Below are 26,516 nucleotides of genomic sequence, written 5' to 3' on the forward strand. Positions count from 1 at the left end.
ACAAATATGTGCAACAGCTGTTACTCTGCACGCTGGGTGGATTCACATCTGCACACATACAGGATACTTTACAGCCGCAGGCAACAATTTGCTAAATTAAGCCCTTCAACTTTGAATTGCTCACACCGAGAAACACACTATACTATAAGTGTAACAGCTGAATATTTATCAGGGAGCCCTAAAATGCCAATATCACCAAAAAAGCAGCCACTTCACAACAGGAAGGTCCCAGGCGCTCAGTCCAGGAAGAGGGATTAAAAATAGATTCATATTAGATTTAAAAGAAAATAACAATACAATCTATTTGAAGCACAACTAAGCCGTGAATCCTCATCAATGACCACCATCATCATCATCAGTGACCCTCATCCTGTCCACGGAGGGTGTTGAACACCGCACGTGGGGCGCGCAGCACGCGGAGATATTCGTCCGCGTCATTGAAACGTGACATCCACACAGCAGCGTTTAAACACGCGAAACGAACAATTCACACGCGAATAAGTCAAGACTCCGACATCAGTCAAATAAACAACCTCCCCCCCCGGAGGTATCTTTCTTCTGAAGTCCTCCTCCCCCCCCAAAAAAACCCGTCCGGCTCCGTTTCCGAGAGGTTTCTGTCGCGCTAACGCTAAGCTAGCAGCCGACTCGCAGGAAACCAGCGTCGAGTCTCCAAAGAGCGACGACGTGACAACAATGTCTGAAACTCGGTCACAAACGTTCACAACGGCGGCGGACGACATCTGCGCGTTGTAGCAGACGCCGCCCGGGTCCATGTTGTGGGAGTGAATGATAACAAATGGTGGTTGTTTTTTTTTTTTTTTTTTTTTTATATATATAGTTACCTCACTCGAGTGCCGTGTGCATCTCCTCTCCGCTCGGTACCAAAAAAAAAAAAAAAAAAAAAAAAAAAACCTTTCGTCCGCGTTACGTCATCGGTCGGGAGGTCCGCTCATTCACGGACGTCTCTTACGGAGTTTACGCGCGATGCCGGAAGCGGCGGGAAATCAGTCTGCGCAATCTGCGCAAGTGCGTCGAAGAAAGCGCTGACGTATCTTTCCGCCACATTGTGTCTCTGCTGTCACCTGACTGAGGAGACGAGGACCAGACAGAAAGACAGACGGAAGGAAAACAATTAAATCAAGTACGAGGACCTCAAACTTGTATTTAAGTAGATTAATTTAGTGAACAATCTCCTGGCATGAAATTAAATCAATATCAGTAATAAATATAAATTAAATATATAACTTGAGGGGAGGCTGTGGCTCAGTCGGTAGACCGGGTTGAACACCAATCATGAAGGTTTGGTGGCTCAATCCCCGGCTCCTCCTGTCCACATGCCCAAGTGTCCCCGAGCAAGACAATGAACCCTAAAATTGCTCCCGATGGTGAACATCAGTGTGTTGTAAGTCGCTTTGGATAAAAGCATCAGCTAAATGAAATGTGATAACTTACTGAGCATGTGGTTTGTCTAGAGTGCCAAACCAAGTGAAAAGAAAAAACTATCACAGAATAAACAATTTACCTTCATATCCTTTTCCAACTTAATTAAAATAATGCTTTTCTGGGTAATACCTTTACTTCTCTAATTGTATTAGTCAATAAATACCTGTACAGTAAATCACAAATATTTTTCCAATTGTTCTAGTAAGTAACAACATAGAAAACAGCGACAACATATCTATGAAATAAACTCCTCCAACCTCCGTTGTTATTTTTGGAAGACAAAAATCACACCGGGCGGAGCGTCAACTGGATTTATAACTCCTGGAAGTCTTTGTTTAGCTGTGGCTGTTAATAACACCACGACCCAGAAGGGATTACATCTAAAAACAGCATATTCCTTTGGAGTTACACTTGTACCAAACACATCCCCCATTACATGCTGTCGGTTCATTTGAGTCTGTAAGATGAGATCATAACCTTTGCGCTGGCAGTAAACTTAATTACAGGGTGTACAGTGTGTCACAAATTTACACAACAGAAGAAAGTAATTACCTAGTTGTGCCACATTTTCTGTAAAATCAAAATTACATTTTAAAATCTTAAGAGTTTTCATTGATGTGTCAAAACAGTACAACACAAATTAATTCAAATATGTCGTACAATAACAGAAGGAATTTTGCTCAGGGTATTAAAAGCTAAAACATGACAAAGAGGAAAAAGAGGAAGCTCTGCATCTCAGACGGGGGAAGTACAGAAGGTGAATATGCAGTTTAAACCAGCTGATTGAGACTTTTTTTTTTGGTGTGCGGGTTCCTTATTTATCCACCAAAGGTTTGAACTAAGACGTAGTCCCTTACAATCAAAAAGTGATCCTACAATAATGACAGTTACATTTCTTTAATCCATAATTGAGTAGTTCAATTTTTTTTTTAAAGTTAATCTTTTCACAGTTTTTCAAGATTAAACCTGCATTAAATGTCTGGATTACCTTGGGGCATATCAGGCACATGACCGGTGGCGGATCACTGCTGCCACTGGAGGCACAGAGGTTATATCCTCAGCATTGTGTCTGTGCATGTGGGCATTTTGATGAACTTGGGAAGGATTTACACTCAACATTTACACACAAAACAAGGGGAGGTTTTAAGTCTGATTATGGAACTTTTTACACTCAATGTGGACAGTTTGGGCAATAGATTTACTGAGCATAATTATATTACAGTGGCATGACAAATGTAAGTGAATCCTTTTGAATTATATGCATTTATGGACAAATTTGTCTTAAATATGGTCTGATCTTGCCCTAAGTTGTAATAACGAAGAACATGGTCTAATCGAACTAATGACACATATCATTGCATTGTTCTTGTCATTCAAACATTGACAGTGTGGGTAGGGAAAAGTATTTCAAACTTTAGGCTGATAACGTGAACAACATTGGCAGTTACGAGTTAACAAACCTGGAGTCCAGTCAATAACAACATCAATCAGAGTTTGCCATTTAGAAGAAATGTCTGCTGATGCGTTCATCACAAAATAAAAGGGGATGTTAGAAGACTTAGTCAAGAATTGTCAAGCTTGACAAAGAGGATCTTGACACTCTACAGTGTCATTAAATTCAGTTCAATTCAAATCTATTTATAGAGCGCAAAATCACAACACAAGTTATTTCAAGGCACTTAACATAGCAAGGGCCTTACAACTGTTATGAGGTGGAGTTGGACTGGACCCAAACGCAGACACACAGACTCGGGTAACGGTTCAAAAACAGTATTTATTAGTACAGGTGGTCAGGTACCGAATGTCTTTCTCCCCGGTCACCTTCCTCGAGTCGGGAGGGAAACTCCACCGACTCTCACCGGCGGGCGAAGCCAAACACGCCATAAACACAGCAGTCCGGCTGGCAGGAAGGTAGGCAGGCAGACAGACAGGCAGGCTGAACGCAGCGGGGGCGTGGCTCCACTGGGGGAATCCCGAGGTCCTCCACAGTGAGTGGCAGGCTGATGCAGCTTTGGGGGCGAGGCTTCGTTGGGGGAATCCCGAGGTCCTCCACAGCAAGAGGCAGCAGACTGGGTACTTGTGTGACCGGGCAGCAGACTGGGTACTTGTGTGACCGGGCAGCAGACTAGATACTTGTGTGACCGGGCAGCAGGCAGGATGGAATGAGGGAGGTCCACGACACGTTGCCAGCACAGAACGGGAACAGGTACCGGTACTGGAACAGGTTCAGGTTCAGGTCCGGGAACAGGGAGGGAGGGAGGGAGGGAGGGATGGACTGGTGACAGGTTGTGGGTGACAAGCTCTCACTGGCAGTATGGACAGACAACTAATGACTGCAGGAACCGGGTTGATATAGTCTAGGGAGGTGATCAGTGAAATGAGCCACCTGCAGGTGGTGATCAGTGGGAGTGGCGGCAGCTGCTCAGACCGGTGAAAAATGTGGCCATGGGAGGTGACTGGAGGCAGGGAGAGGAGGACACAGAACACATGGGAAAACAATAACAAACAGACAGGGGAATGACAGCACACATGAGGAGATGTGATTGGGGACAAAATAGAGTGAGACACACTCGGGTCAGACAGGGATCCTGACAACAATTCCAGCAATTCAACAATTCCCATGTGAGCAACAGCTAGGAAGAAAAAAACTCCTTTTCAACAGGAAAAAACCTCAACAGAACCAGACTCAGAGGTGGGCAGCCATCTGCCTAGTGATGTTAGAAGCACAATGTTGTGGAAAATTATAGCTCTCCTAGGCCTTTATGTCTTTTATACATTCTTGAAATTTCACTGATTTGTTTGGTCTGGTTTCATAGATAGATATAACTGGGTGTCATCTGCATAACAATGATAGTTTATGCAGTGTTTCCTTATAATATCGCCTAAGAGAAAACATGTACAATGTGAAAAGTGTCAGACCTAGAACAAAACCTTGTGGCACTCCGTTACTAACTTAATGGAGTTGCATGGAAGAGTCTTTATTGACGTAAACAAATTGACATGTATGTAATAGATACGACTTGAACCAGTCGATTGTAGTTGCATCAATCCTAATGCCATGTTCCAGGCTCTGTACCAAAACCTTGTGATGAATTGTATCAAAAGCAGCATCAAAGTATCAAAACAAGTCCACTGTCTGAGGCTATCAGACGTTGCTACTGGAAACATGTTTTGTCTGAGATAGAATTGTTTGGGCAGAACACACAACGCTACAAACAGTGTGATGTAAAAAGAAAACCGCATACTGACGTAAAAACAGTAAAAGTACAGTGGAGAGAGCAGCACGATTTTGGGGGGACTTTTCTGTCCCTGGGCTTTGACAGCTTGCCATTGTCGAGGGGGAAATTAATTCCCAAGTTTAACAAGGTATCTTACAGGATAATGTCAGGGTGACTTTCTGCAAGCTGTAGCTCAGTGGATGCTGGTTGATGCAGTGAGACCATGACCCTATATACTGAAATAAATCTACTACAGAATGACTTCAAACAAAGGAAATCTGCTTTCTCGAATCGTGTAGTCAGACCTCAGAGATACCGTGTGTCTGACATCATTCCCTTGAGTAATTCACTAATCCCTAAATACAGTGTAGCAATTTTTGGGGGACAAAAATGTACACAACCAAAATTTAGAAATTAAATATAAAAGTAAATATAGTTGCATGTTATATCAAATTGGAGTTCTTCTTGGTGAGCGATAATACGCTTTTATTTGTCACCAAGACTAAAACATAATTGTACAAAACTATTACATTATGACAGTGTGGGTATGAAATATATATTTACTGCATAAGGAACACAGAGAGCCTTAGGGGCTAATAGATCTGGGCTGATTTTACCTTTGACCTTTCTGCTAGACCTCAAACTTATTTATACTGGAATTTTATACAGTATTTCAAAGCAATCAGCAATCTCATGTGTAGCGCTTCGAGGAATCCATCAAGGTGATATGCTCTGGAATTTTGTGTCTGACCATGTTATTTGGTATGGTACAGAGGAGGCTGAGCACAACTGACCTTCACTTTCTGTGTGTAGGTGGCTGTGTGTGCGTGCAGGTGAGTGTGAGGCATTTGGAGTCTCTGAGGGAACACACAGCTAATTTCTGTCGGCCTCGCACCAGCTGGGTCCAATTCTCAGCTCCTCCCCACCCCAGGTTCCCCCCCCCCACCCCCCACCCCTTCATGTTGGGAGATTAATATCAAGTGATTGGCAGCCGTGTTCTCACTTAGCACTCCAGTCATGGTGCCCCAGGGTCTCTGCCAATCGTAAAGCAGTGGTGGAAGTGCCATTGTGGCTTTCACTGTCATTTAGCCAGTACCCAGCCCCAGCAGACGGAGGATGAAAAGTGCCAACGACCGTATTGAATTATGAGCTCGACTCAGCCCCGGCCATATATACAACCCAGCACGGGGAGCCATTTCCTGCTGAAATGCCTCTTGCTGCAGATTACCGAGGTAATATTTCCTGCACTGCAACTAGAGTGGTTGTGGTCTGCAGGCAATCTACCTGACTCAGCTTCTGCCCATGGAGCTCCGGCTGGCATGAAAGACGAGGCATTGGCTCGTGGCGGAATTGGCCTTTTTATCACGCAGTGGTTAAAAAAGTGAGGTGATTTTTAATGAGGACAACTAGCATAACTTTTCACACAAAACCTGAGGCCATAAGAGGTTGAACAGCTACTGTGCGTAGTTACGGACATGAGTGAAATAGTCAATTTGAGTTATACACCCGATCATGAACCTACATTACCAAAATAAAATTAAGGTCGTCCATCTTGACTGTGTCCTTGCATTGGATTGAAATAAGCATTTGGGGATATGTAGTCTGGATTGTGTGTGTGTGTGTGTGTGTGTGTGTGTGTGTGTGTGTGTGTGTGTGTGTGTGTGTGTGTGTGTGTGTGTGTGTGTGTGTGTGTATGTTCCTGGCTGACATTTTGCTGATACAAAGAAATACTGGCACCCCTGCAGACCCGCTGGATCTCTGTCCTGGAGGGCAGCCAAAGACAGAAAGAAAAAGAGAGAAAAGGCTAGAGAGGGCGAGAGAGAGCGATACGACAAGTGACACGTTTTAAATATCAGCTCATTAGCCACCTGTAAACCCATCTAATGAGCGCTCATGGATTTTTCATTCCCTTTTAATCGGGTAGAGGTTGAAGAAAGGCGGGTGCACTTGTTTGTTTCCCCCCAGGTTTGTCGTACTTGCCAAACCTATAATGCACACACATACGACTCCGATAACCAGCCGACACCCAACCACTCCGACTCGCACATCCTCGATCGATGCGAGCAGGCGAAGAGCGTCAAACAAGCTCTGTTAGGCTGCAGTTGGTCCATACGAATATCCATGATTGAGGTAGATCGACAACTTGAAAGTAAGGTTCACGAACCTGTCCTACGATCTTATACCAGCCATTTTCCTTTTTTGTAAGCACTATAAAAAAAAATGACAATGTTAGCATGTTTTCGAGGACCGGCTCATCTTAGACTAGACTCATTAATGTGCATGTGTCCAAAGGTGTCCGCATGCTTTGTGCCCAATTCATGCAGCCCAATTATAAGGTGGACGGTCATCTGTATTGATCTGTAAGTCAAAACATTATTTTCAATGTCACATGAATATTTTATAAAAAAAAAAAAGAAGCGAAGGAATTTCATAACTCAATTTATTTGCTATGTACAATCTAGATCACACCTCAGGGAACTATTTTTATTGATGTAAAAACATTTATCAAATGTTTCGATCTTACTTTGATCAAAACAGAGGATCAAGAAAAATTTGATTCTTTGCACGGGCCACATCAGATGTTACTGGCATTATGTCTGAAGTGGGGAGACGTTTGTATACCACTGAGTGGGGTTGTTCATTTTTAAGAAATATGCCAGTATGTTTTATTGTTGTTTTTTTTTTCAAAATGTTTTTGCAGTGCAGAGATTTCAAACAACACCTTGGGCCATTGTGGAAGGAAGTTTTAACTTTTTGTTGAATCAGTTATATTGTGGAAGCTGCACTGAACCTATCTCAATAACAGATTTGATCAATTTCTCATCATAATCTCTCTGATTATCTCTCACAATGATTGATAATGTCGACCTGACATCTACTTTTTTTAATTAATTTATTAAGAAAGAATTTTTATTTTACCTATTAGGTATCAAATTCTTCAGATTAGTTGTTGTTTTCTTGGTCTTTAGTATCACGGCCCTTTTCGACTCATTTTTACTTGATCTGATTGGAAACCTGGCCATACTACGTCCCGCCCACCGATAGACGTAAACTGACTGCACCGCAGGCCTGCCAATCAAGAAGATACGCCCCCCAAAAACACGGCTTATTGAAGCTAATTTTCTAATCAATGACAGGATTATTTTCAGATGGACCGCCATGAAAACTGATAAGGAGGGACTTTAACTAACAACGCCAAGATAACTCGTGGAGAAATTTTATTGACTGAGAATTTTATGAGACTAGTTGGGAGTCTATGGAGCCGGAGGCTTTTTGGAAGCAACCTCTACTGACACTCGGTGGTATTGCAGCTCAAGGCACTTCTGCATCGGCCTCATTTTTCAGAGCCAGAAACTACGCGCACTTTTATATACAGTCTATGGAGGGACTGCCACGTCACCATAGTTCATCCACTGTTTTTTTTGTACAATTCAAGCACTAAGTTATATTAGCTCTGCTTTGCCTGTATGTTGGCACAGAACTTCACAACAAGTTGACAAGTTCAACCTGTATTTTTTTTTTTTTTTTTTCAGGCATTTTTCTGGCCATGTGATAAATATGGGTCCAATTCATTTAGCTTTGTTTTGGTCTCCACTAACTCCTGAGGAAAACACTGAACTCTGTAGCTGCTAGATGTTTGTATTTCTTCACCAGCTAGTCACCAATGTGCTGTTGTGCAGGTAACGTATGACACTTCTATCAGAGCTTGTGTGCTGCTGAAAGCGATGTTGATGAGAGTCGTATGTAATCAAAATGAAGATCTGTGTGTAATTGAGGTTAAAAAGCTCCGTAGAGCTGCGGAGTTGCAATAATTCTCTATGGGACCATTACTGTGATTGACCCCTTCCACATTAAACGCAGTGTTTTGATTCATTTTTTTCACCCCATTTTCCATACTATCAATCAATCATTATCATGGAATAAAGGGGATTAAATTAAATTAAGCCTTCATTGTCAGCCCTTAATTGTTGATGGCATTATCGTCATGATATATTCATAAAGGCTTTTGAAGGCCACAATAATGCTGGTTTCATTTGTGTGAACAGGATATTGGTTTTTATTATTTATATGAGCAACAATTTCACATCTAACTATATACACACATCACCTATATCTTGAGGAATTCCTGAATGACACAGTATTTTAAATGTAGGGTGGAGGTTTAGGGTTTCATTAAAATACAGGGATAATAAGAAAAAAACTTTTTTTTAGTGTTTCTATGTTCTTTTACATAGACATCTGTTTCCTGTACAGCAAAGAGAGGATACATATCTTATTAAGAGCTGTCCATTCATTTCTCAAGTTTGATGACCATAATCTAAGTGAACAGGTATTGAAGGCATACCATATGAAGGGCTATTCAAGGATCCTTCACAAGAAGTGAGAGCTGATTTTTGTACAAGATCAAGTGTTCACAATAATAAAAAGAGTAATTTTTTTCAAGTCAAATCTTGTCTTTTTCAGTGCACAGAGGAGTGCACTTGATTCCTGACAGCCCTGACATTTTCTGAAATCCAGCCGCAGCTCCTCCTGTCAATAGCAGCAGTGGCGCTCCATCTCCCTCTCCGAGATCTTACGGAGAAAGAATCGGGCACGTTCAAAAGTTCCCTGCCGAGAAATAATTTCAAAGGTGCTCAAAATCTCATGTCTACCTACCGGGGCCAATCAAAGTACAATATATTCCATTGGCTTTTAATGCCATGACAAAGATGAAGGGAAAACATTTGATAGCACTGTAGTCTTCTGTGTTCTGTAAAAAGAGAAAGTGTTCTGCTCGTGCCATTTGTACTCGCTTTAGAGGGCGCGCATTATTCGGTTGTTAAACTGATATAATAAGTCGGTGAAACATTTTGATGGTCTGCTGCAGTGCCATCATTAATTGCACAGCTGTCACGTTTTTTTCCTCAGTCATCTTATTCCTCACTCCATTGGAGCCCCAGTTAGTAGCCAAGAGGTGAATCTGATTCAGAGCTGATGAAATTAGAAAATGTATGAGGTCTTAATGAGCTGTGGTAAATGAGAGATAACCATTCAGATTATCAGTGTGGATACCTAAATGGGTTGACCCACTAATAGGAGTTTCCATACCAAAAACAATATACAAATTTAACTATGAAGATTTAAGATTTTCTCTTAACTATAATCAATTAGGTTGATTAACCTGCTTAACATATTACTTTATGGATTTATTGTTGTGTATTACAGGAGCAGGGGGTTATAGCTAATGTTTGTAGATAACATGCAGTTATGAAAAAGTGAATTACCATACACAGCAAGGCGATGTAGATGCACGAGTCCACAAAAACTGTGATTAGTCAGCTTGGTTGCCATGGTTTCACTGATGCAGGTGTAGATTGTTGATACTGTAGAAAACATTAACACATTTCCACTGCAGACATTCTGCTCACTACTGTTGTTATTTTTCGATCGCAGTAATAAAACAAGCATGAACCAGGCATAGCAAGAATATAGTGTTTAGTTTTCCCATATAGGGCAGACGGTAGCTAAAAATCACAAATATAAAAAAATATACAACCTGATACAAACTATAAATTGTGCTGTCAGTAGATACAATCTAATACTTGAACAATAAAACACATCTATAGATCTCTTCAGTTTGTATAAACCAAACTTTCATGGTAAGGTTTTGCTCACTGTTTTCTCAATAAAACACAATTCACAATATATTTCTTTTTAACAAAGCCGGGTAGTTTGTTGGAACAACACAAAAACAAAAGAAGCCTTTATTGTTTCAGCAAATTCCCCAAACTGACAGTGTGCACCGGAGGAGGTCGGGGCAAATATAAGGTCAACAAAACGTGACGTTTACAAGAGATACCTCTGTTCATTTACTTCTTACCACTAACAGCCAAGTTTATTCTAACCACAACAACAATCTCCTCCTAACCTTAATAAGGTTGATCTTTTTTACCCAAACTTAGATCTTTTCGAAACCCTAACCAAGTCAATTTAGTAGTAAAATCAAGCTAAAGTTGAATTATTGTGAATGATTGTGTCTTCAGATCAGAAAATTATTATGTATTGTTATAGACTGAAAGATGTGGACCAACAAAGGATTTTTCAAATACTAATGATCTTGTATTTTGTAGTCTTTATATGTCCAGCATAATCAACAATATAAGGCATTGTAGGTGCTTCTTTGTTCGAGCCATTTGATTTGTCTGTCTTTGACATTTAATACTTGTATGACATTTCGATTTCTGAGGTAAATCACTTTAAAAAAATACGAGGCGGGGTGTCTCCACACACTGACATGCTGCAATCACTTCAACAACAATAACTCCAGTAGAATTATTACATGTGCAGATTGAGCAAACATCAGAAGTCTCATCAGCTGACATGAGTTAAACCACTGGTTCATTTCTACCATAAATCCAGCACAATTCCTCTCACTTTCCACTTCTCTCCGGCACCTTTTTTGTTTTTGACACCTGCCTAGACTTGGTTTCTCGGGAGATCATAAAGAAAAATGTATGAGTGCTGTCACTCAGATGAAGCATTTGTTCTCATTGTGATTCTTTAACCACGATTCATTTTCCATCTTCCTTACATTCCTTTCGTTTTTGGTCTTATCTTTTTTCCTTTTTCGTTTTTCCTCGACATATTCAGCGTGTTTCTAGGACTTTTGACTAAAAGTCCTAGAAACACTCACAAGCATTGTATGCGAAGTACACTCTTGTTTTTTCACATCTGTGATCAGACACAGTTTCTTATTTGTGCTGTTGAAAATAAACAAATAACTAAATGAAAATGATCATCGTATTTAAGACAGAAACCTTCCATTTTGCCATTCATATCTCAGGTATTTCAGTCATCCCAAGGAGGACAGATTCTGACTACCATAAAAAAAACACAATAGCTGACTTTTTTACTTCACTTGCATGTGAATTCTTCATTCTTATCATTTATTAAAAAAAAAAAAAAACACAAAAAAACACAAAAATACAGAGCTGCCTTTGCACAACCTTTATCCCACAGTCTTCTATAGTTGCTAATAGCCCATAGCACAGCGCAGCAATTCAAAAGGTGATTTGATATATACAGATTTTATTACACTACCCAATCATTATCATAATTTTACGAGTTTTACGTCACATTTGTTATGGAAACTGTTCATCTAATGGCTGTGCAGTGCCTCTACCCTGACATCTCAAATCCGTTTTTCCACGTGCTGTCACGATCCATCAGTTTAATTTGAGAGATCACAAGCGTACTTAGCCACAAGCATCGATGCTGTTATTCAATAAGACGGCCATGTTTCATTATTCATCTGTCACGGAACCATGCGAGAAAAAAGTGAAAGAGAAATGCATCTTCTTTTTCATCCTGCATGAAAACAGACGACTAACTCACAAGACCTGCCATTCAGAGATCTGTGAATATGAGGTCAAGGGAATGGTAAATGTTTTTCCTAACTGTCAACGACCAAATTCATGACAAACAATTCTTTTAACAAATAAGACAAACTGATAAAGATATGCATGTGGGATAAGTAAGGAATTTTGCTCAAAAAGAACCTCAATCAAGCCCAATTCAGTATCATTGTCAACCAAAAAAATAATATAGCTACTGGAAATATTTGGACTGGAAAGTTTCTGAGAAAAAGTTGTGCCAACTTTCCTATTTTACCATGTAAGTCTGAACAATAGCAGTGGACTGACCTTCACTGTGCATTTTTCAAAGATCTTGAAAATGGATTTCATTAAAACTATTGGGCAGCTTGCTTTTGTCAATAAGCACTTGTCTGGATAAGGACTCACTGGTCCTTGTAGGCATAATGATCAATTTGTCTCCATTGACAGACAATATTAAACTAAACCTCGCAACCTTTTCATTTGAGTTTATTCAAGCCGTCATTTGAACTTATTTTAATCATATTTCAGGAAATCTGCACAGATAATATAATACAGGCGAAACACAGGACTAATCTGAATCAACTCTGAATTTTTAGAGTAGTGCAAGGCCTTTCCTGGAAACTGCCCCAACAATGAACAGAACAAACCCAGGAGAGTTCCCATGGTAATGTACATTTTCTGACCCTTAGCAGCAGCTTAGTTGGCCTGTGCCTCAAGCAGACACTGCCTGGGTATCCTCCAAAGAAATGTCTGCTTCATCACAGCTGGGGAAGACAAAAAAAAAAAAAGTATTTTAATAGTCCTCACGCATGGAATGGAGTTTTCCCAGCATTTCATGATGTCCGATGACATTTAGATAGGAGGCAAAGGGCTCTCTGTTTGAGTTCATTAATAAAAGTAAAAAAAAAAACACAAAGTGAAGGCAGATAACTGAGTTATTTCCTCTAAAGGTCAAGTGAATCTCATGCAATTACTGTGTGATGGGACAAATCTAAAGTTTGCCAGAATTAACAGAAAAAGAGGAGAAGGAAGCTTTTACCTCGTTTACTTGTTCAGTATAAAACAACTTTGTCTGTATTATTTGTGTAAAACCGAGCTATATAGAGCTTGCTTGGTATAAATATATGGTTCTGGCCACGCTCGATAGGAAATCATTCCCTGTGTTTACATCCTACTAGGCGTAGACCTCGAAGTTGATTTTGAAACTATTGGAGCAGCTTTAACTAATCGGCGTTGACCACCATGAAGGTCTAAACCTTCTGAAACCATACATTTTTTATGCATTTACTTGTATTTGTTTAAAGGCCAGTCTTGCTAATATGGCAGAGGCATTAAAATAACGTTGCAACGGGTCATAGTGGTCAATTATCTCCGTCACCGCTGTAACTACATTTACAAAAAACGATTGTTTTCAACGTCACCGCATTCAACCACCAACAGCGACTGAACCAATGTTAATGTGAACACGGTTTCCAGACTATTATCCCGGCAAGAAAAACTGAAGCTGTAAGCAATAGTCTCGCATGAACAGGCTAATAGAGCAAACACAGTGTGGCTCCAGGTGCAGCTATGTCAGCCAGTTGACTGAAAAACTCTCCTGAGGATGAACCTGTTTCTTTGGTAATTCTCCAACTTTTTATCTTGTAACACCTGCAGGTCAAAGTTATCATTTATGTGAAATATCTAACAATCCAGGAGCCAAATTGGCATCAGATTGTGAACAGACATTCATGGTTCCCAGAGGGTGAATTCTGATCACACCCTTTGTCTAGCACCATCAGCAGGTTGGCGTTTTTGGCTTTGAATGAAATGTCTCACATGTATTGGATGGATAGCGCTACAATTCGGTACACACATTCATGTCTCCTTCAGGATTCATTTTAACAACTTTCCTGGTCCCTAAATGTTTAATTCAACACCGTCATCAGGTCAAAATTGACTTTGGTTGACAAACAAACACTTGCAAAACTAATGATATTTCGAATGGTCAGAGCACAGCAAACACTAAACCAGTTAATCACCCTGTTAGCATTGTCGTTGTGACCATTTATTGCAAGTTGTTAGCATTTAACACAATGCACTGCTGTGGCTCAGTACAGACCCTAAAAGTCGTTAACATGGCATTTCTTTGTATATTAATAGTTATTGGAAATTATTTAATGGAGCTTTTATAGTGGTATTCAGCTTAACCTCGGACTGTTAACAATGTTTTTCTTTCATGGTGCAAAAGTGAAGAGTGTTTGTGTCTGTGAGTGGGTGAAGGAAAAGGAACGTGCTACATAAATGCTCTCCATTTGTACCACTATTGTCTTCTCTATTATAAAATCCAGGCAATTCCTTTCTTTTAGCTTTCATTGCCAGTCACCACACACTGTATAGGCAGACATAAAGCCAAACCACCAGACACACACAGAGAGACAGACGCTCATATTATTACTGGGCCATTTATACCACGCATCAATGCAACTTGCCATTTAAAGGTTCGATATGAAGTGAAGTGGTTGACAGTCTTTATTTGTGCTCAAGTGTCCCACTGGTTTCTGCATAACCCCTGTGCTTTCTCTTTCACAGCATGTGATCTATTTGATTATTCTCTTGCGCTGTTTGCAGGAATAAGGAGGAGACAATTTGAAGGAAAAAGAGCTTTTTATTATTAAACTGTCACTGGGTCAGATGTACACCGTTCATGACGAGCAAACCCTTAATTTACAATCTGTGTCTATTCATGATTAACCTTTATGGAAGCCCTCTCTGTTTATTGGTGAATGTATTAAAAATCTGATTCTTACACTCAAGTTTGTTTCTGTCTAGCCCATAGACTCTACGTAAAAGTGGACGTAACTTCCGGGTCTGTAAAATGAGGCTGATGTCGACGTGTCTTTGACTGTGATACATCCGAGTGCCACTAGAGGTTGGCTCTAAAAAGCCTTTGGCTCCATAGACTCCCATTCAACTAGTCATATAAAATTCCCCCTAAAGTCGCTCCTTCTTTTTTTTAGCTTTCTGATAGTCCATCTGAAAATAATCCCGCCATTAATGAGGAAATAAGCTTCAAAATTGTGTGTTTTTTGGGGGCGTGTCTGTTTGATTGACAGGCATATGGTGCAGTCAGGTTACCAGGCTATCGGTGGGTAGGACGTAGTATCGCCAGGTCTGCAACCAGATGGTCAGATCCACCGCTTGCTCCCTCCCAACACGCCCAAATATGGTCGCTACAGGCTCCAAACCGCTCTGAACTAGCAAGGCAACCCCGGCCAAATTCTGAACTCAAGGCTTCATAACGGCCACTCACAAACCAATCTGTGGCGTCACTGCTGGTTGCCACTTGGTAGCCGTCTGTCTTTCTCCCTCCGATTGTCTACTATCTACCAGTAACACAGAGAAACTTTACTAGTCGTCCAGCACCATGGGACTGTACGTTACATTGACAGCTCCAGCAAAGACGTGACAGTTAGACAGCAAGCCGGTTTCTGAATTATTGTACTGTAGTTTAATAGGTAGGAGTTCCCTTTGACCTTCTTGGAAGTAGATCCATCTTTATCAACAGAATAGAGCTCACACAGCATGAAGCATGACTTTTATTTGAGTGATAAAAATGAAGCTGATGCTTGCCAAGTATGAATTACGAATAAAAGTCTTTCGAACCTGCACTGTTTTGAGGATTTCTTCTTCTCCCGATGAAACATGCTCCTTTTCTGTTGAACATTTGATGGAACAAAAGCACCTCTTTGTACATAACGCCATTGCTTTGAATAAGGACAAATCCGTGGGTGCAGTTTCCTTCTGCAGGGTGGTAATGAACTGTCGTCGCCACCACTGTTACTGGCACACTGTCACATCCCATCAAATTGTACTTGTAGTAGCTTGTTGCGTGCGAGCACACGAGTTTTCGCAGGCATTTGTAGCTTGTCCTTCCTTGCACAAAGAAACAAAGCAGGACCACATTTGGATGATGGCATTCACTGATCTAACTTTGGACCATTAATGGTTTAGTTTGGCAAACGAACATTCAGTTCACAGTGTAACAGCAGCACTGCTTGTTTTTCCTTTAATTTCAGCCAAGAACATTTTGGCATCAGACCCAGTTGATTAAAATGAACATTCATATGGAGTTAATTTGCTAATTGCTTATGAATGAGTTTTTGAAAAAAAATATTAGTAAATCTTGGAATAGTGGAAATATTTATATTAAGTATAAAGCAAACAACCAAACACTTGCTGTCACCATATCTCTCTGTTTGCTCCCCATTTAATTCACATATTCATAGGTAAAATAAATATATGGGATTTTTTAAAATTCAGATAATAATGAAATTACATTTTTAAAGGTTTTAGTAATGTATAATGTATTGGTACATTTTGAAAGAGGAGCAGTGATAGTGTTAAGTAACACTTTCGCATGTTTACATGTTAAAGTGGTGTTTAGAATGTTTTCACATAAAGCTGACGCTAATGAGAATGTCATTCGTTTTTACGTGTTTTTAGTCATAAAACAACAAAAATGTAGATTTTGATCCAATGATGTTAATGGAAACTTTAAGTTACTACAATTCATCTGATGAAATCTCTTGACTATCCATCACAAATAGAAAACTCTAACTCTAACGCTGGCACTCAAGTAAAGGTCAGGGGAAAGCATTTTGTCAGGGATCCACAAATCCCTCTGCAAAATTTCTAATCTATTTTAAAGCTGTCGAGAAGTTTTGCTGGATCAAAGTGGAGGACGGACTTACAGACCAAGAGCTGTACTGCTGGCGTGGCTGAAAATAAAAGCGGGCACGTGTGGGGGCAGAACTTTTCTCCTACTGACTATAATTATTGAAGTTATGCAATCACTTTTTCAGAGAGTAATAAGTAATGAGTAATTGATTACATTTATCACGCGTGTTGTCCAGCATTGGATACAGGTGTTCCCATACCTCTTGAGTTTCCTTATTTATGTGGCAGAACATGAAACAAGTGGCAACAGTATAAAACATGCTAATTTCTGGTATACATATTCTTCATCATGTATAAGTTAGGTTTGGTAAAGGATAGCTCCAGTGGGTCTATGGTGAACAGAGTGAGGCAGGAAGCAAAGTCGTTTTCTAACCTACAATACGTTTTGGCCCTTTGGGAGGGAACTCGCCTCTGTGCATATTGTAAGTTGCAATAGCATTTTGGGCCAAAATGAATAAGTAATAAGACAGAGACTAAAGCGAGAGGAAGCTGGCTAAATATTTTATCCATCCAGCCCTTTGCTGTGACCTACAATTTGGACTCCAACTGACTAGTGGCAATTCTAAAATATCATGAAAAGAAATGAAACCGTTTCTACTGGAGTGGAAATTGTTCCCACTTTAATGGTTTGAGGGTGAGAGGAATTTTTTTTTAATTCTGCAAACATTAATACTCTGATCAGTCCGACTCTCCACTATGAGGCAAATCATCTGTTTTTAAGGCCTCCACGCAGTTTGCCACAGTCACAATGTGCTTTTGTGCTCTCTTTGATACTTGAAAAAACATTCCTGCACAGTGCAGACATCAATAACATTCCCGGGTACACACACAGGGTCTCCACAATCACGTTAATCGTTTAAGTATAAGTCAGGGTTGCTCAACAGCCATGATATGGCTTCACTATAAGCTAAAAGGTGCTTGCCCGTCACAATCTGTGAAAGAAAGCAGGCGAGTTTGGAGACGTTTCATGTAATTTTAAATGTCAAGCTCTTGCTCATTTAATAGTTTTATTTGTAAAATCTGCCTTAATAATGAAGTGTGATAGATGAATTGAATAATATAGACTCTGATTGGTAGATTAGAGCTAAACCTGCATTATTCAGTCTCTTTTGAGGGGCAATCAAAATGAAGAAATGAACAATGATAAACAACAACAACTGAGAGAGAGATGCTGTAAAACTGAATCTGTGCTGTAGGAATAATAAATCGTGTTGCTATGCAACTACCACATCTGTCAGAAAAGACAATGCTGGCTTCAAAAAAGATTAAAAACAAGAAAAGATGAGCATGCGTACAGTACAGTTGTCACGTCGAGGTGCAGGAGCTGAGACATGTTTCGTGTGCAGAGCAGAGGACAAAGCTTCACGTGTTTGAGTTGACACACTGACAGCTCCATCTTCAGATAAGAAAATAATGACACACCCAGAGGAGAGAGGATTTTCAATATTTTGAGCTTTGTTAAGCACATCAGCTTAAGTTAGTGATTGCTAGTCTTGTTATTGGGGCCATTTGTTAGGAGCCACTGACTGCTGATGTACTTATTCTAACAGAAGACAGGACAAATTCTGATTGTGATCATGAGAAAGAAAAGGCTATTATCTATTATTATTCAGACCAAACATCTCAGACAAGAAGGATGAGGAGAAAGGAAGAGAAGAGAAAGAGGCTAGGGATGTGCCCCAGTTTACTCAGGTGTCAGCTGTTTCCTGATGTCCTTGACTCCTGATTCAGGAAGTCAAACCAACCATAGACGCTGCAGGCGGAGAGGAAGGGAAAATAATCTGATTAATGTAGAAGGTGACCACTTGTTTAAAAAGACTGGTTTCGGTATAGTTTAGTTAGTCGCAAAATTGGTTAACATTTTGAGAGCCAAAGCCCAATGGTACATCAAATCTAACTGTTTGCTTCTTCTTTGGTCTGTCTCACTCTAAACAGGGAAACTGTTCTTGAGGTATACTATCCAGATTGTAAGATAATGGTGTATCTGCTTGATCACTTACAATTAAAAGTTTGTATCTTGGTCATTTTAAGAGTAGCAAGAATGTACATGTAGAGTATTTATTGTCACTTTGGTCCATAGTATGACCTTTCCAGTTGTAATCTATGCTATAAAAACATGCATCTCTATCCTGCTGTTACAACTATGTTTATACTGGCTGCAGGAACTCAAGTTGCCCCGTGGGCTGACAAAGTCTGAAGGGGACTTGTCCCTTAAATTAACATCCTTATCCAGACTTAATGGGGTGAACCACACAACCAACTGTTGAGCGACACAATACTAATCTGATTCTGTTACTGAGCTCCTGCGTTAAATGAAAGAACTATCAATTAAAAAAGTAGAAAGTGGCTCAACTTTTCTTGCAATGTGAAGTAATGTGGCAAAGTACTTTTCCTTGATCGATTAAATTTTTTTAAATTTTCAACTCTTGGCATCTCGGCTTTCAATCTCAAGCCTCTTTTATTCAAAGTTAAGTTACATCTGCGCTACAACACCCCCACACCACCGCAGCTCGAACATTCAAAATGTTTGTTATTCCAGGGCTGTTTCTGGTCTGAATGTCAGTCAAGGTTATGTTCCATCTCTGTCACATTGCATGCATCATTGCAAATGGAAGTTATGAGTTTGAAGAGACTTTGTTCATTACTGTAGTCCAGAAGAATCCTTTGACTTTTCTCAACCACTTGCCCCTCTTAAGATCCTGTCAGCGTTTTGGCCGGTTAATACAAAGTATAATCAAATAAATGTTTTTCAATTCTCCAGATCATTTTTTCATTACTTCCTGAGTCGATATTAGAGAGGTTATTTATTTCTTCTTTAATAGGCCTTAAACACTTTACGGAGTACTAGGGAAAAAAAAAATAGCAGAGATAATGTGCAACAGTGACTCAAGAGTTTTTGTTTTCAGCAACAGCGACCACCTCAATGTTTATTCATGCCTCCTGCACAGGGGCTGTCGTGTGCAGGTTGGCTCTGACTGGCAAATATGAGCCGCCTCAAACATGGGCAGTGCAAGAGGGGAGGGCTTCATTCACAACCCTCATTAATAGTCGAAAGCAGCGGCACCATCTAATTATGAAGCTCATCCATCAACTGTAACAAGGGCCGTCATCGATATTTAGTTGGGCATAAAAAGCCTGCACGCTCTGCTTTATATTCTAAGCGAGACGCCACAAAGAATTTGCAAGTTTCCAATCTTGACACTAATGGCTTTCCATAATTTAATGAATGATGTATTAAACCGAGCTGGGAACCTTGGAGAACTCGACGAACGAGCTGGGAGACACAAACAAAAGTCACAGCCTGTAATTTACTGAGAAACTCTTGACCTATATGAGGGAAGCGGGGAGGGAAGGAGGCGGCGCGCTGTCACTTCGCCACCTCTGGTAGAGCAGAGCGGGGACTCGGGTGTTTTTTTGTGGGTTTTTTTGTGATTGCCTGTCATTGGAACGCAAAGGCCATCTCTGTCTCATGCTAATTAACACCTCTTAATTATAATGAACTGACTGATGGGCCATACAGGGAAGAGGAGAGAAGATGGATAACAGTTGATGTTATCAGTTGTTGCTCTTTGAACCACAGCACACAACAGTTACACAGCTGTATCTGTAATGAGCATTGTGAGCAAATACCCTGATGTAATTTTCTCTGCAGATAAACTCAATAATACCCAATAATAATGATTATGACTTCTATGCACAACACAAGGATGAATCACTGTGAATGAATCACTGAACAAAATGCGGATCATTATTTGAAACAGCTGCTCTTTCAGTCACATGTTCATTCATGTTATTAACAGAAACTAAGATTTGTGTTTGTTCCCGTTCTCCTGGGTGGTGAGATAATTTGCACCACCAACACATGCACACTGAAATTCTACCTTACAGGCCTGCAATGTTTTCCTCTAATGAAGCCATTATTTTGCCTGTATCAAATTTGGTAGTGTGAGGTTAATGGCTTCATTAGGCAACAAATCACCACCCTGGGCCTGTGTAACACACTTTGCCCTCCTGTTTGGGCTATATTTCAATGTGTGCCATCTATGTATTGAATTATGTGGGAAACGTGTGGGAGGGGGGGGGGGGGGGGGGGGGGCGGGGCTTTATTGCAGAATGTCATTCAAAGCAAAAACTTATCAAACCAACGTGGTTTATGCTGATAATTCAGCAACCTATAGGCAGGCACCAGTACAGACATCTGTCTGACAGCAAGGACAGAGAAATACATAATGTATTCTTTCTGAGGACTAGCATTTGGTCAAAAATAGTACAACACAGAAGCCCAGTATCATGGCGAAGCGTAAAAAAAGACACGCCGGTCCACCACAGCCATAAAATAAAATAAAATATAATTTTTGAAAGTATGCCCAAGTCTAAATGTATTTAGTTTTTCTGCCAAAAGCACATCGGTGTTTGCATATAAAAACGCCATTTCAAGTCTCTGCACCTTCTTCATAAAGAGCACGCACGGTGTCAGATGAGTGAAGCGTGTGATCATTTCACAGTGTTTTAAAAAACAATTATGGCGCGCTCTTTGAAACGCGGCCCATTCAATCATGCACTCAAAATACAGGGTTTAGCAAGCGACTTCTCACAGCTAACTCTGTGTGCAGCTGCAATGTTTAATTCATGCCTGTGTGTGTTTGACTCACTCCATTCCAGGTAACACTGTGACAGTCGCTGCCACCATAATGGAGTTGGAGGGGGTTCTGTGGCAATCAAAATGATAATCAACTGACAGACAGACGGAGGCCATATTGAGCAAATAACTATATGGCTGGTAGGGAGAGTCAAGTACCAAAGCTTTGTCTCAAGAGTTGAGCTTTCTTGAAGTTGTGATCTTATCTTAAATGAAAGAATGCTTTAAAACTGTGAATGAGAGAAAAATAAATCCTGGTTAAACGCTAACATGAATCAAGCCTGGCCATGCTTTCCTGTAATCAACGCAGATCTAGGCGATCTTCACAGCATTAGGCACGTTAGTCACGTCATGCAATAATGTCGCCACTATATTTAATACTGAGTCAGGAGAAAAAGTTAAAAAAAAAAGTTAAAAAAAAGCGTGTTATTTATGAGACAAAACTTTATCTCAGTTTCACAAAGTTTTATTGTTTGCAAATTCTTAAGCAACATTGACAAGAAAGTCATTGTAGTTTTTTTTTTTCACAGGAGAAATAGTGTTCGTTTATCATTAAAACTACCCTGAGCATTAATAAGAACACATAAGAGGGCTTTTAAATCAACGTTGGAAATAAATAACAGAGCTTTTGTGTTTTGTTCCCTACATTTAATTGACGAGCAAGAGCATATTCTGAATGACTCCTACATTTTTTTTGACCTTAGCAAATTTTTCCACCAAACTCATTGACAAGAGGCAGGCACAGAAAGAAAATATGTTTTTGTGTTTAATGGAAAATGTGAAATTGAAAGCAGGAATGTTTTTCTTATTCACCACAATCAAACAAAAAAAAAAGCACATTTTTACAGTTTTTATTTGTGGGAGGCTGTGGCTCGGACGGTAGAGTGGGTTCAACACTAATCGGAAGGTTGGTGGTTTGATCCCCAGCTCCTTCCACATGCCCAAGTGTCCCTGAGCAAGACACTGAACCCTAAGTTGCTCCCGATGGTGAACCATCAGTGTGCGAATGTTCTCCTGATGGCAGCACCTTACATGGTGATCTGTCTCATTAGTGGGTGAATGGGAAAACCATGTTAAAGTGCTTTGAGACCAAAAGGTGATGAAGCACTATACAAGTACAGACCATTTATCAAGATGAATCTCTAACTAGAACCAAAACACTGACAGGTGTTGAGGTGATATCCCCCCCCCCCCACCCCCATCATCACATCATGATCCAGAGTAAGAACAGAGCAAACACTTGTCTACATTAACTAGGTTTAGTCACGCAGGACCTCATTATCTTTTGGGGGCTGTTCCACCTAAAATTAAATCTTCTGAGTGTCTGATGGATAATTTCCTTTTATTTGATTAGAGATTTGAGGCATCCAGGCCCAGATGTCATCTAAATGACATGATTGTATTAATATACAAAGGTGATGTTGGAAAAATGCAGGATTTGTACACATTGAACATTTGATGCTATAATTTACAGTTTACCTAGCCGAAGGGGCATTGGTGTATAGCAGAAGTAGTATGAATGAAAAATTTAACGTGGAAAAAATAAATAACATTAAATTAATTTTATTGTCTATAAACAAAAAAAGTAAAGAAGACTTAAGATTTATTTGGAAAATCAAATGACCTGAACAATACAAGATAAACAGACTTCTGTATAAGGAAAAAGGTAATGATCATTTAACAAACATGAATCAAAGTATATATATAAAAAAAAAATCTATGTTGTCCATGGAGTCTATATATATTTCCCTGTAAAAAAAAAAAAAGTAACAAAAAGTTTTTTCCTTTTCACAACAGAACCTGATGAGAAATATGCTTAAAAAGAAATGTGTGTAATTAATTTTATCCATAATACAAAAACTTTGCAAAAAACTGCTTTAATTTATTTGCACTGGTACACACAACATAAGTGCAGTTGCACACACTCACACAAACACAACCTGAAACACAGGAATTAAGCGTGACTTCTATTTATAAAAATAATTCACCGTTATGTCCTGTTTTGCACAGTTTGCTGATTCGAGTACTGAATGAGCTGCTCACGGGGGGAATACACTCACATGAGAATCTGTCCCTGGCTGACCCTGCTGAGTTTTTGCTGGGATCCAGCAAAAACATTTTCATGCCGTTCAGTGCATGAAAATTGGACAAACTACTCACACAGTTGAAATTTTATTGGACCCAACAGCAGATCCTGTTGAGTAGGAGCCACCACGGATCAACACCGTCTCGCCACTTCATACTTGTTTCCCCTTTGGCTACATGTTGGTCTTTTTACAAAGAACAATCAACAAAGCAACAAGTTACTGCATCACAAACTGTGTTATTTCTAAGTGATATCACCCATTGGTTTGCGAACGGCTTCAAGTGTGGATTTTGGCTGTGGCCACCTTGCTAGTTCGGAGCAGTTTGGACCCAGAAGTGACAAATATTTGGGTGAGCTGGATGGATCTGACTCGATCTGATTGGAAACCCAACTATACTACGTCCCGCCCACCGATTGCAGAAATCTGACTGCACTACAGGCCTGTCAATCAAACAGACACAAACCCAAAAACACTGTTTTTTGCGGTTTATTTTCTAATTAATGGTGGGATTATTTTCAGGTGGACCACCAGAAAAGTAATAAGCTAATAGCACCAAAATGGCAAGTGGAAACAATTTAATGACTTTGTATTTCATACGACAAGTTGAATGGCAGTTGAATGGGACTCTATGGAGCTGGAGTGCTTTTGGAGCCAACCTCCTGTGTGGCACTCGGTGGTATTGCAGCTTGAGGCACTTCCGCATCGGCCTCATTTGTTAGAACCAGGAGCTACGTCCACTTTTATATACAGTCTATGATTATTTCGAATGGTTCATTTACACAGAGGAGGTCTACAGGTAAATGATTGGCGAGAGCTTTGTCATTGTCACATTCAGCTCCCCTCTGAGGTTGTTACACGACTCTTATGGGTCATGTCACCGGCACACAACAATGATCTCCTTTGAGGCCATGATAGAACTGGAGATGAGAGATTACGTAGAAATAGCTCAAATCAATGGATAATGAATACTAATCAATCACTGGTGAGGAAGGTAGGCATATGTGGCAACACAGAGAGCTCTCCTGGTCTCTGGCATCTCTTTGATTAATGCCCTGTCTCGCCGAGCATGGTGACCGGGGCTCCCATAATGCATTACAGACCACTGTCTGGAGACTTAATTTTCTTCAACCTCAATCCCCCAGAACCTTCCCCACTCTCTCATACCTTTGCGTGATGATGCCTCCCAGCTGACCATGGCAGTAATGCAACCATTAATAGTGTTGCCATAGTGATTAATCACAAACCGAGTCAAAGCTCGAGATGCTGTCTGAAACAATAGATTTTGTTTTTGGGGGCACTTTTTCTTACCCTTGGTTTGACTCACATTCCCTGCATACCACCTGTGCAGAGCCAGGTTAAAAGCCATAATTAAAATAGTGAAACCCACTTTATTCCAGACCGTACAAAAACACCAAATCCCTGTTTAGGTAAGCTGCCTTATAGTGCGGCTGTATTCTGCTTACATGCTGCACATCACAGCGTAGCTCCTGTAAAGATGACACATGGGTTTAACAAATGAGATGAAATGTGAACCGACAGATAAGACAAAACCTAATTTGGGCCCTGTGGGGATTTAGATTGCTGCAGCGGCGGTAATAGAATTCAGCAGCAAAGGGACAAAGATAATGAAAATGCAAAACTGAATGTAAATAAACTTGAAAATAATGAAACAATAAATAAATAAATGACTGTCTGGCTCCAACGACGTCTACTGGTATCTGCTGAAGACGTGGGAAAAGTGGTGAGAAGAATAAAAGTGTATGAGTTCAGGCCAATAAAGCTTATTTTCCATCAGTAAATACTAGCAGACACAATTACATATTTTATGAGCCATCAAGTTGTAATTCTATAGAAGGTCAGAGGGTGAGAAGGGTAAATATTTACAAAGCACTCTCTGTCAAAGGGAAAGATCATTACTTGATGGTTCTCATTCATTAAATGTATAAGTGGCTACAGTCTTTAAAGATATAGTCTTTAAAGGTCTAGTGTGGTAGAGCCTTTGATAAACGAGTTCACACCGTGCTGATTAACCTTTCAGTAATAGATACATCTCTCTGTATTTCACAGTATAGAGTTTTTAGATGCATGCAAACTGGCCGTATTCTATAGTTATAGAACATAGACATTAGAGACCTTGGTGAGTTGAGCTGGCTAACTTCAGATTTAGCTCTATGCCAGCTTGAATGGGGATAAAATAATTTGATTATGCGCTTCTCTAGACTTCCCAAATGTTATCAGGCCGAATGGATGAAATTCTGATGGTTAAACAAATTATTTGCGAAGGTGGTGACATCTTTTATTTCATTTATCCACCATTTTACAAGAGTAGCGGGGGAGTAGGCCTCGTCACAGCCTGTGACGGAGGCACATGTCATCAGAGTTTTACTGGCAGTGGAAGAAGTGGGAGACAAAAGTTCAACACTGCAGATTTAAGATTCTCATGAAATCACACCCTGTTGCTGATCTCTTCAGCTAAGATACTAGCCGAGATTTTAATTAACCATCTATAAGTCAGAGTAGTTTTCATTGTTAGTGCCAGAATCCGACAACCATGTACCAGATTTGAGCTGCTTTCACACCGTAGATGTGGAGGAACCAGATTACAAGATGGAGACTTGTTCTTAGAATGAAAGCTGCTTGGTGGCACATATACCGAAATTTGTTTATTTTACTAGCTTTCTCCACATCAGCAAATTTGGTCGGATTTGGTTTCTAGATGTCCCTAATGTTATTGGACCTGATGGATCAAATTTTAATAATGCAAAGGGGAATTTGTCTGGGTGTAGGACTAGGGTGACCAGGTGCTCCACTTTATGTGGGTCTGCACAGCATTTTTATGTGGTGTTGTGTGTTCGACATTTTGAGACAATGTCTCAAATTTGATTGGCTTGAGTTTTTAAAAGTCAACACTGCGGGACAGACGCTTTTCTAAAATATGAAATTGCAACTACAACAAATAAATTCCCACTGAAGCCCAAAGATGACTGGCAGATAGATAAGAAACAGTCATTGAAATAACTCACAACACTCCCAA

This window comes from Embiotoca jacksoni, unplaced genomic scaffold (assembly GCF_022577435.1).
Source record: "Embiotoca jacksoni isolate LCO1_2020_lvr unplaced genomic scaffold, fEmbJac1.0.p SCAF_2, whole genome shotgun sequence".
Taxonomy (NCBI): Eukaryota; Metazoa; Chordata; class Actinopteri; family Embiotocidae; genus Embiotoca; species Embiotoca jacksoni.